We start from the raw sequence: 12,533 nt of genomic DNA, 5'->3' as shown, positions 1-12,533 counted from the left end.
TCCACGTGGGCGCCATTTGTTGTTAAAATTCGGCGGGCTCTGGCTGGGCAGGCTAGCTTCATTGGCGGGTAACAGAGACGCGGAGACAATGGCTGGGCAGGGAAGCTGTATTTCTTTATTCAGGAACAACAATTCATAAACTAAGACAAACTAATCACCAAACAGAACTCTGCTGTCTCTTTGCGGCGGCACAAGCACTCTCTCTTACTCTGGAACTCTGGAACTCTGAAACTCTTCAACTGTGGAACTCTCTCTTACTCTGTAACTCTGGAACTCAGGAACCCTCCAACTCTGGCACTCTGGAACTCTGGCGTGGTCCCTAGGGGCGGGGCCAAGCGGGCCCGCGAAATTAACTGGACTGATCTAATTCTCTTGGCGGGGGAGAACTAGAACCCAATGTAAAGCATACAACAGTCCACCTTCATTTCTTCTCTGTAATGTAAATTGCAGGTGTTTCTAAGTTACTGACGGTTGGGTGCAGAGGGGCAGGTCAGATTTCTGGAATTAGGAGGAAGTAGGTCTGATACCCCCTCCCTCCATTTTTAAAATAATGATTGACAAAACTGTAAGATAAGAGGGATGCAGAGCCAAGATGGTGACTTGGAGACAATATCTGGTGTGAGCTCTGGAGAAAATCAGCTTTCAACTTTCAACCTGGGATTTTTGGGAGAGGGAAGGATTTCTGACCATTGGTGGTAAGGGAGAGCAAGGGGTGGTCAAGGTAACACCAAAAATGTGTCCTATAACCCACTCTTTGGCTGGCAAACAGAGGCCAAAAGGACAAAGGAAAGGAAAACCTTTGGCTTGACTATGTAGGTCTGAGCTCCCCTTCTGTTGTCACAGCTAGGAACATTCTAGCCTGTACTCATTGCAGGACCTGTCTTCCTCAAGTGGCAAAGTATACTGACCCAGCCTTCCTTCAGAGAATGGTGCAATCCTTACCAATGTTGACCCACATTGAGGGCAAGGTCCTGTAGAGGCCCACAAGAGGATTCACTATATTGTTCCTGATGGAGATGGCCAGTGATGGTGGAAAGGGTTTGTTAGAGGTCAAGGCCCAACATGTCTACATGGTAATCCCAGGATTCCCTGACTAGGGCCCTGGATGATGGGGGTAGCCTGGTAGTGGCCCAAAGAGCCATGATTAAAGTGTGTCAGTTAACTGACCTTTTTAACAAAAGGGAAAGAACATCATTCACCTCACTGTGAATATTGCTTAAGCACATTGAAACAAATTTATAAAGTTAGACTGAAGACACTGTATTGTCCATGTGTACAGATGAGGAATTCAGACTCAGCTGGGTTAGATGACTCTCTCCAATTGTCTTCAGAGGATTGGGGATAAAAATGGATTCCTACTTCTTTTATTAATATTTTAATTGTATTTATTTTGGATAGAGACAGACAAAAAATTGAAAGAGAAGGGGTAGATTTGGGAGGGAGAGAGAGACAGAGACATAGAAACCTGCAGTCTTGCTTTACCACTCTTGACGCTTCCCCCTTGTAGATGGACACCAGGGACTTGAACCGGGTTCTTGCCTTGACCGTTGTAACATGTCCATGCTGCTCTACTTGGTGTGCCACTACCCAGACCTAGAAATTCTTACTTCTTAAACTGGTCTCTAGACAGATGGCTTCCTGGTGAATAAACCCAACAATATTTGGACGAATAGGCTTGTTTTAATTCTTCTTAATGCTGTAATATTAGACTAGCATTGTACTCACTTTTATTTCTTGCCAAGAGAAGCTGGTTTGGATAAGGGGTGAATCTGGAGGGCATGGGTATATTCTTAGGTAAAGGATTTGCCTTTCAGCCTAAGTTAAATAAAGTCAGATAATTATGGTTTGGGGTTGTCTTCCAAGAGACAAATCACTGTTTTTTTGTAAAGGTAATACATAGGCTCTTGTTATTAGAAGCTTTGTTCAAGAAGCTTCATATTCCATAACCTCACATCAGAAAAATTCAGCAGCAAGTTATCTAAAGGGCACATGTTTTTTTTTTTTTTCCAGCTTCACTCTTTTCCTTGTTAGCACTTCATAAAAAGTGACAAACCGAATATGCTTCAGCCTTCTCGCACTTCCTTCAAGCTCTGCTTTGCAACAGGTTTTCTCGTTCCATGAACTCTTATTTATAGTTTTTTCTCCTCTGGATTTGAGAGTTTAGGGAACCTATTTTCATCACTGGTCTTCAAAAATAGTGAGTGGAATGATTTTTCACAGACACAGGATATAAGCCCAGAGAGAAAGACAACATATTTTTGCCTTTCTCTGTGTCGAGCAAACACTGATGCCATAAATTTCCTTGATTTGGCATCTGTAGCATCAAGGAAACATTTATTCTTATTTTAAGAGCCAATAAAATAAATTTGGCAAGAAATATGATTTCACTCTGCTTCAAGCTTATTGGGGAGCAAAGATAAGGTGTAAAGACATCTTGAGAATCCTGTGTCTTTAAGGGGGGCGTGTGAAAGGCAACTGGTATTAAAGGGGAGGTAGTGGTGAAAGTCCTGTAAGTTTGTACTTCAAACGCTTGAACTACATCCAGCAAGACAGAAACACATAACTTCTTCTAAAGGAAAGGCATTATGGTTTCATATATTCTGGGATATATTATGGGAATTTTAGTGGTTTGGACCAAAGGGTAAATACAGTGACACTGTCACATAGAAAAACAATTTTGTTTCTGATAAGAAAAAAGGCAAAAGTAAATCAGACTAATTTCTTTATATAAAAGCAGTTAGTGGGTCCAGGCAAGGGCAGGGTGCAGCTGTTAGAGTGTCTGTGGTAGCATGTGCAATGACCTGGGTTCAAGCCTCTAGTTGCCACTTGCAAGGCGGAAACTTCATAAGCTATAAATCAGTACTATAGGCGTCTCTCTCCCTAAATAAATAAATTAAATTAAATATTTAAAAAAAAACAGTTAGAAAATTATAAGGTTATTCCTCCAAATATAAAGATGTGACAAGTCTTTGCTACTTACTTGCAGTTCAAAAGTAACTCCCATAGAAGCAATATTGTGTAAGGAGATTAAATATACCAAAAAGAAAGAGAGGAAGAAAGAAAGAGAAAATCACTTTGAGTGTTCCCATATTCTGTTGCTGCAAAACATATTTGTTTCCCTTCTTTTTAAGGAGTGTCTTTCCCTGGCTCTTCAGCCAAGCTTCCAACTAGGAACACAGAGCACCAGTCATGAAAGCAAAGACTTTATTTATTTATTTATTTTTGGAAACTGGAAGGTTTAGCTGTGCAGTCTGACTTTTGATAAGACAGTCCCCATAAGAAGAGCTGTGTTGCTTTTTACAGATAATTTCTCACTTTCCTGTTTCTGTTGGCAGCTTGCAGTCCGACTGGGCAGTCGCCTGCAAGGAGCCCCAGGGATGAGGAAGAAACACGGGCTTTCACATTCTTTGGGAGATTCCTGGCGTTGGGAATTCTTTCGGCAACGGCAACGTACTACATGTCTGACTTTTGAACTATGCATCTGGCAAAGGACTCCCAGTGCTTTTCAAAACCAAAGAAACCCGAGATAATGATAGAAGCCACAGCAATGCTGGAGAGAATGAGAGGAGGAAAAACAGTGCTTCAGCCTTTGAAAGCACTTGGAGCTGAGCTCTGAAAAGATAATTTCCCTGCCTGCCTAAACCGAAGAATAAAAATAGCTCCTGGAGCTAGGACGGTGCTGCAGGGAGTTGAGTGCATGTGTTGCCATGCACTGGGATATGGGTTCAAGTTCCAGGTCCCCACAAGCAAGGGGGGGAGCTTTGTAAACTGTAGAGAAGTGCAACAGGAGTGTTTCTCTCTTCCTCTCGACCTCCCCTTCCTTTCTCAACTTCTCTCTGTCGTATCAAATAAAATGAATAATTTTGAAAAATACCTCTTGCTAGGGGTCAGGCGGTGGCACACCCTGTTGAACACACATGCTACCATGTGCAAGAACTAGGGTTCAAGCCCTCTGTTCCCACTTGCAGGAGAGGGAAGCTTCAGGAGGCGGGAAGCAGTGCTGCAGTTCTCTGTTTCTCTCTCCACCTCTGTCTTTCCTTTCTCGTTTGATTTTTTTTCTATTAAATAAAATAAAAATCTTTTAAGAGCTACAAGTCAGATTTTTATTAAAAGAAAGATGGCTCCTGCTAATTACTGGTGGTACTGTTACTCATGAAAACATTCACTAGGAAAAAAAAACAGAGATCTTTGAAAATCTTGGTTTGCAGTTTTATGATAGAAAGAAAGATACAATTTTTAACTGGTTTTATTTATTCGTGCAGAAGATAGGGAGAGAGAGAGAGAGAGAGAGAGAGAGAAAGAGAGAGAACCAGACATCACTCTGCTACATGTGCTGCCAGGGATTGAACTTGTGGCCTCATGCTTGAGAATCCAACACTTTATGCACTTTATCCCAAACCCCAGAAAGATGCCATTTTTTTTTACACTCACAAATGATTTTGCTGACCTAATTAACATTGGTGAATAAAATAAGTCAATGTGAGTTCCATGAGTAATTCTAGGTGAGTGACATTCTGTTTTTCTTCCAAAAACATGACTCTGACAAAACGAATAAGTTCATGAGTAAGCTATTGGAAGCAGAACGAAACTGAACTTTGAAGATAAAGACTTATTGGGAAGATCTGAGCAAGTGACCTATGGAGAGGATAGAAATTAATATTATTATTTTCTTTTTGGTCATCAGTGAAATTTCACCATTCCAAGACAACTTTTTCAGGTAGAAAGAGGCAGAGAAAAATCCACTGCAGCACCAAAGCTTCCCTCAGTGTGGTGAGACCTGGCTCAATCCTGAGTCACACTCACGAGAAAGCTAGTACACTACCGAGATGAGGTACCATACTGGCCCTGAATTAGGGGTGTTGTTTCCACCCATGCTATTTTTTTGGAGTGACTTTTTAATCTTAACTTTTCTTCCTGGAGAAGCTGGAATTTGTATCTTCTCGAAACCCTGCATTAGAAAGCTTTCTTAGGGGCTGGGGAGATAGTACAATGGTTCTGCAAAAGGTATTCCTGCCTGAGGCTCTGAGGTCCCAGGTCCAATCCCTAACTCCGCCATCTGAGCAGTGCTCTGGTTTGACTCTCTGTGTATCTTTTCCTCAGTTGGAAACAGAGTTGGCAGTCAGCTGAGGTAAAGAAGAAACACCTCATCACAGACCCCTGCAAGCGTCAACCCGGCTTTGACCTAGCACGTTATGATTGGCCCCTCCTCAATCGCTATCGAACAGGCCATGGGTGGTGCGCCGCTATGTTCCATCGCTGGGGAGCCAGAGATGACCCGAACTGCTCCTGCGGCTCCAGACAGACTATGACCCACATAGTCAATGACTGCCACCTCTCCAGATTCAAAGGAGGTCTCGAAACTTTACATCAGGCTCAACCTGACGCTGTTGACTGGCTACGGAAGAAGGGCAAACGCTAGAAGAAGTATTTCTCTCTTTAAAAAGTAAATAAATATTTTTTAAAAGAAAGAAAGCTTTCTAAGCCAGTGCCTCAAGGCCATGTGGTGAGTTATTCAGTCTTCCTGGGGTTTCTCTCTGCTCACAGCAGGAGTGCAAGTGGCTAAAAGACTCCCCCACCCCTTACATGTTCTCTTAGAAATCTGCCTGCCTCATGCTTGTTTGATTATTTGTCCAGGCTCTGGAGAATCCAAAGAGGGACAGGATGAGTTTTTATGTTTGGTTTTTATTATTATTATTATTATTATTTCTAACACTGCATCAGTAAGGTTTGCTGAGTGGCTTTGCTGAAGTTACCAAGACTCTTGGAAGAGTAGGTAGCAGCTGGCCTAACAGCTCACTCAGACAGTGGATACCCTGCCTTGCCATGTGTGATACCCTACCCTCCACCACCCAGAAGGAAACATCAGTGCTGTGGTCTCTAGTGCTTCCTTTCTTTGCTTCTCTCCTCTATCTAAAAAGGAAACACACAGAGAAATGGTACATGGCATATGGAAAGCTTTCTATAAATATTTTGTATACAAACCAAAGACGAATAAATCTTGAGACTTGCTTTCCCTAAAATCAGGAGAGATTCACATTCACTTATCATTAATATGTTTTATTGAGCAGATGGCCTTTCTTTGCTGCTCATAGTCCTTTGCCATTTTAGTTCCTTTTTTTAACTTTATTTATTGATTTATTATTGGATAGAGACAGAGAGAAACTGAGGGGAAGCGGAGATAGAGATGGAGAGAGACAGAGAGACACCTGCCGCCCTGCCCACCACTTGTGAAGCTTTCCCCCTGCAGGTGGGGACCATGGGCTTGAACACAGGTCCTTGTGCACTGTAGTATGTGCACTTAACCAGGTGCGCCACCACCTGGCCCCTCCATTTTAGTTCTATTTTGACGTCATATGATGATATTTTTCCCTAGGTCATGCCAATACTCACAATGAACAGGCATCTTTGACTTGCTTAAGCCAATTTCTGGTTTTTTTTTTTTTTTTTTCTGTCTAGTATAGCTTGAAAAGGAAGAGAAGGTGGGACCTTAAAAAGGGGAGGAAGGGAAGAGGGTGGTAGCGAGTGGGTTAGAAGCCCAAGGACCAGTGTTAGGATCCTGGTTCAAGCCCCCGGCTCCCACCTGCAGGGGAGTCACTTCACAAGCAGTGAAGCAGGTCTACAGGTGTCTGTCTTTCTCTCCCCCTCTCTGTCTCCCCTCCTCTCTTTATTTCTCTCTGTGCTAACAATGATGACAACAATAATAACAACAAGGGCAACAAAAGGGAATAAACAAATAAATATTATATGTGTATCTATATATGGGGATCTATATACAACTATGGACAGATAGTTGTAGAGATGATCGCTAACCCTATCTGCAACCTTAAGAAAAACTGCTGTAGCTTACAATAAAAGGATTGGTGATTCAGAGCTCTGGTAGTGGGGATGGTATGAAATTATACCCCAGCTGACATGTAATTTGTAAATCAATATTAAATCACTAGTAAAATCAGAAGAAAAACACAATGCCCTATAATTTTCACTGCGAAGATCCCTCACCTCCTTTGTGAGGTTCACTCCAAGGGATTTTATCTTTTTTATCTTTTGGGGTTCCATTATAAATGGGATTGAGTCTTTCCATTTCTTTCCCACTAATTCCTCATTTGTACATAAAACTGCCACAGATTTATGTGACTTGATTTCGTAGACTGCTACTTTAATGAACTTAGTATTTCCAGTAGTTTCTTTGGTGGGCAATTTGGAGGTTCCTTGGTATATTGCCATGACATGAGCAAATGGTGATAATTTTATTTCTTCCTTCCCAATCTGTATACCTTTGTATCTATTTGTTGCCTGATCATAGTGGCAAGGGTCTCTAAGACTTTGTTAAATAATTGCAGTGACAGAGGCAAAATTGTAAAAGTTGATATTTCTACTTGTGTTTAAAAGAGCAATTTCTCCACATTCTCATCAACGTTGGTGAGACCACACTTTCTTTAGTCCAGCCATTCCCATGTGTGGACAACAGTGTGGTTTGATTTTAATTTGCCTCATCACAGACCCCTGCAAGCGTCAACCCGGCTTTGACCTAGCACGTTATGATTGGGCCCTCCTCAATCGCTATCCAACAGGCCATGGCCAGTGCGCCACTATGTTCCATTGCTGGGGAGCCAGAGACGACCCGAACTGCCCCTGCGGCTCCAGACAGACTATGACCCACATAGTCAATGACTGCCACCTCTCCAGATTCAAAGGAGGTCTCGAAACTTTACATCAGGCTCAACCTGACGCTGTTGACTGGCTATGGAAGAAGGGCAAACGCTAGAAGAATGGGGTCTCAGTTAACTTAGTTTTTTTTTAATAATTTATAATGAAGGTTTTCTTAGGGACAACTATATATATATTTATACATATTTATATATATTTATATATATAAATATGCATATATATATATATATATATATATATATTTCTTGGCCAATGGTACACAATGTTTCATTTAAAGATAGGAAAGTCAGGGTCAGGTGGTGGCGCACCTGATTAAGCACACACATTACAGTGCACAAGGTTCCAGGTTCAAGTCCCTGGTCCCCGCCTTTAGGGAGAAAGCTTCACAAGTAGTGAAGTAGGGCTACAGGTGTCTCTCTGTCTTCCTCTCCCTCTCTATCTGCCCCACTCCTCTCAATTTCTCTCTATCTCTATCCAATAATTAATTAATTAATTAAAAAGACATTTAAAATAGAGATTGGAAAATGGTGACAAAAACATTGATGCCTTGTCATAAGAGATTAAAAGATATAAAAGTAAACCTTATTTACTATCTCTTATGTAACTAGTTGAATAGCTAGAGTGTATGAGGGAAGTGTTATAGGGGTAAGAGAGAAACATCTATGAGGCTAGTTAATTAATACTTCATTGAATAAGACACTGAGCCATCTCTAGGCTAGTTAATTAATACTTCATTGAATAATACACTGAGCCATCTCTAGGCTAGTTAATTAATACTTCATTGAATAATACACTGAGCCATCTCTAGGCTAGTTAATTAATACTTCATTGAATAATACACTGAGCCATCTCTAGGCTAGTTAATTAATACGTCATTGAATAATGCACTGAGCCATCTCTAGGCTAGTTAATTAATACTTCATTGAATAATACACTGAGCCATCTCTAGGCTAGTTAATTAATACTTCATTGAATAATACACTGAGCCATCTCTAGGCCATGCTTACTAGATCTAAGTCTAGTCGCAGAGGACTATTAAGCACTTTTACTTTAAAATATAGAACTGCCTCTAACTATGGAGACATGAGCGTGTACACAGTACCATGGGCCCTAACCTGTATCTAAGATCTGTACTTTGTTGGAAAATGTGCAAGCCAGTATAGAATTGAGAAGTGTCCCTTAGGTTAGGAAAGATCTCACTGGGCCAAAGAAGTTGGGAGACTGGCAGCGTCTCTGGAGACAATCCAGAGCAAAAAGCAGTCACAGCACAACTTGGAGTGATGATACCAAGGTAGTGTTGACTTGAGGCCAACAGAGGGAACACCAATATTCCAAAGCACTTCCTCACCAACTGGCTACCCAGAATGCAAGTTTCTACCGCTGAAATCCAATCTGGTTTGTTCTCTGGCATGTGGCTACGCATTTATCTTTAAATACCGTAAAAGGACCAGTTCAGATAGCAGTCAGAGGGAGAATATTTAGACAATACTTTCATTTTTCTCTGGAGATCAGGGCAATTTCCACCAAAATAGTTTCATTAAAGCCTCTAATTTACTTGAAATTACAGAACATCCCTTAAAATATGAAGCTCTGAGATGGTGTGCTTGCTAGGAGACAGGAATACCAAAGAAAGGACATTTTGATGACTTGGAAGAAAAATAAATTTCACCTATTAGTTTAGTTGGAGCATTCATGTCCCATACCATCAAGACAAAGAAGTAAGTTAAAAATTATATAGATAGACTCTTCTTTTGGTGAGGTAGTATTTATTCAATCAATAAGCATCTATTTATTGGGGAATCATTAACTCCTAGGCTCTGCGGTAAGTGGGGTAATTGCTGCTATGAGTGAGATAAATACAAGATTGGATATGTAATGATAATGATAGGAAAGAAAAGTATAGGTCTTTTAGCATGTAACAGCAAGACCTTAGTTTAACCTTGGGGCTTTGGGATGCTTCCCCCAGGAAAGTCCATTCAAAATGGAACTTGAAGGGTCAGAGAAAACCAATGGGGAATTCCTGATAAGGAAGGGTCATAGAGAGTTGGAGACATTAACATACAGTTCAAGAATGTTGGGTAAAGAAGATAAAGCAAGGATTACTTCATGGAATCAACAAATTATTTTAATAGTTAATCTTACTACCCCCTCATCATTTTTCCAGAGTAAAAGAACCTAAAACTTTAAAAAATTATTTATCTATTTATTTGATAAGAAAAATACTAATTGGGGGAGGGGAGAAGGGATAGAGAGGGAGAGAGAAAGAGAGAGACACCTGCATCAGTGCTTCCTATTTGTGAAGCGTCCCCTTCAGTAGGTGACATCTCGGGTTTGGAACCACGTCTTTGTACATAATAACATGTGCACTCAACTGGGTGTGTCACTGCCTGTCTTGTTTTTTAAACTTGTTGGGAAACACCTTATTTGAAAATCACCAAGTAAAAAGTACAAGCTTAGAGTTATAACTCAAATATTCTGAACTTATAAGGTTAGTAAAGTCTCCTTGACGAATGACACTTTCACAGGAGTGAAGTGGCATCTAATTGTTGTCTTTATTTGCATTTATCTGACAATCAGTGACTTGAAGGAGCATTTTTTCATATGTCTAATGGCCTTTTGGATCTCTTCTTTGGTGAGTATTCTGTTCCTAACTTCTCCCCTTTTTTGAACAGGGTCATTTGCTTTTATGTTGCAGAGTTTGGTGAGCTCTTTATATCCGTTGGTTATTAGTCTTTTGTCTGACATATGGCACGTAAAGATCTTCTCCCAATCTGTGAGGGGTCTCTTTGTTTGAGTGGTGGTATACTTTGCTGTACAGAAGCTTCGCAATTTGATGTAGTCCCATGGGTTTATTTTTGGTTTTGTTTTCCTTGCAATTGGACTTGGACTGCTGAAGATACCTCTAAAACTCAGATGGAAAAGACTGCTGCCAATATTTTCCTCTAAGTATCTGATGGTTTCTCATCTAACATCCAATTGCTTGAGACATTTGGAGTTTATGTTTGTGTATGGTAAAATGTCGTGGTTCAGTTTCATTCTTCAGCACATTTCAACCCAGTTTTCCGAACACCATTTGTTGAAGACTCACTCATGGACAGAAGTTGAGAAATAAGAACAGATGGGGAAACACAAAACAGAACATGGACTGGGTTTGGTGTATTGCACCAAAGTAAATGACTCCGGGGTGAAGATTTTCAGGGCCTGGTGCATGATGGTGGATCTAGGCTGGGGGTGAGAGTGTTTTGCAAAAACTGAGAAATTTTACACATGTACCAATGACTGTATTTACTGTAAACCTAATGAAATATTTTAATGTGAAAAAAGTCCCCTTGTCATATGAACAAGACTTTCAAATCAAATATTCAAAATCAAATATTCAAAGACTTTGAATATTTGGCTAATAAGAATGTCTAGCCTCCCTCCTTCACCTTTTGTGAAGTGACCCCCCTGCAGGTAGAGAGCCGGGGGCTCGAACCAGGATCTTTGTGTCCATTCTTGTGTGTCATACTATGTGCACTTAACCTGGTGCACCACTGCCTGCCCCCCACCCCCGTTCTGTGTATTCTCTCTTTCATTATCTCTCCAATACAATGCAGCCAGCCTTTTTCCCTGAGCAATGTTCTAGGGCTTATCTAATCACCCACTTTCACTTTGCTGAACCCAGTGATGACCTCTCAGTAGACTTCAACATGGCTGACTCTCATCTCCTTCTTGAAACACTTTTCCTCCTAGCACTCTGCTGACTTCCTGCCTTTCATTTCAGGCCACTCCATCTGCTTGGCTGGCCCTTCCTTGTCTACATGACTTCCCTTCATTGTTGTTTTGGTTTGCTTTGGCTTTTACCAGAGCACTGCTCAGTTCTGGTTTTATGGAGGGAGGGGAGGTGGCTGAACCTAGGACTTTGGAGCCTCAGGCATGAGAGTCTCTTTGCATAACCATTATGCTAACTACCCCTCCTCCATCTGCCTGATTTCCAAATGCTGACACACCCAAGGATTGAGCCCTGAACACTTCTCTGTCCTATAGGAGCTCCTCAAACCCTCTGCATCTCTTAACCGAGAAAAGCAATCAGGGTGTTTCTGCAGGGTGTGACTCTATCCCCAGCAGGGAACTCCAGATTCACACGTCAGACTACCTGCTTCCATTCCAGTCAACACATTCAACAGTGGACCTTTTTCTTTTCCAACGGTTCTTTCTTTACATTCTATGGACAATTTACTATGATTAGTTTTAATAATTTTTATTTTTATTTATGTATTCACTTTGGATAGTGACAGAGAAATTGAGAGGGAAGAGGGGAGATTGAGAAGGAGAGAGAGAGAGAGTGAGAGAGACCTGCAGCCCTGCTCCATCACTCATTAAGCTCGGGACTGGGGGCTTGAACCAGAATCCTTCACTCTGAAACGTGCACTCTACCAGATGCACCACTGCCCAGACCCTGGGCAATTTTACATTTATACAAAAACAGTATAATAAACACCTGTTACACACTTCCCCCCCCAAAAAGGATGTGTAGCCTCGATTAGAGTTCCCTTATACTTGTAGAGAGATGAAGGAGCATTCCCTCTCTCTCCCTCTCTCTCTCTCTCTCTCTTTCTCTCTCATTTTGATTTTGTCTCCAGGGTTGTTGCTGGAGCTCAGTGCCTCACTGTAAACTCACTGCTACTCCTGGCCATTTTTTCCACTTTATTGGATCAGAGAGAAATTAGAGAAGAGGGGCAGATAGGGAGAGAAAGAGATACATGTGCAGATCTGCTTTGCTGCCTGTGGAACATCTTCCATGCAGATGGGGAGCATGAGTGGGGGGGTGTCTCTAACTGATCTCAAACTCTCTCTACCTGACTGACAGAAAACAGCTTGCAGGG

Source organism: Erinaceus europaeus, chromosome 5, assembly GCF_950295315.1.
Source record: "Erinaceus europaeus chromosome 5, mEriEur2.1, whole genome shotgun sequence".
Lineage (NCBI taxonomy): Eukaryota > Metazoa > Chordata > Mammalia > Eulipotyphla > Erinaceidae > Erinaceus > Erinaceus europaeus.
The sequence above is the reverse complement of the archived record's forward strand: the minus strand, read 5'-3'. Positions refer to the sequence as shown.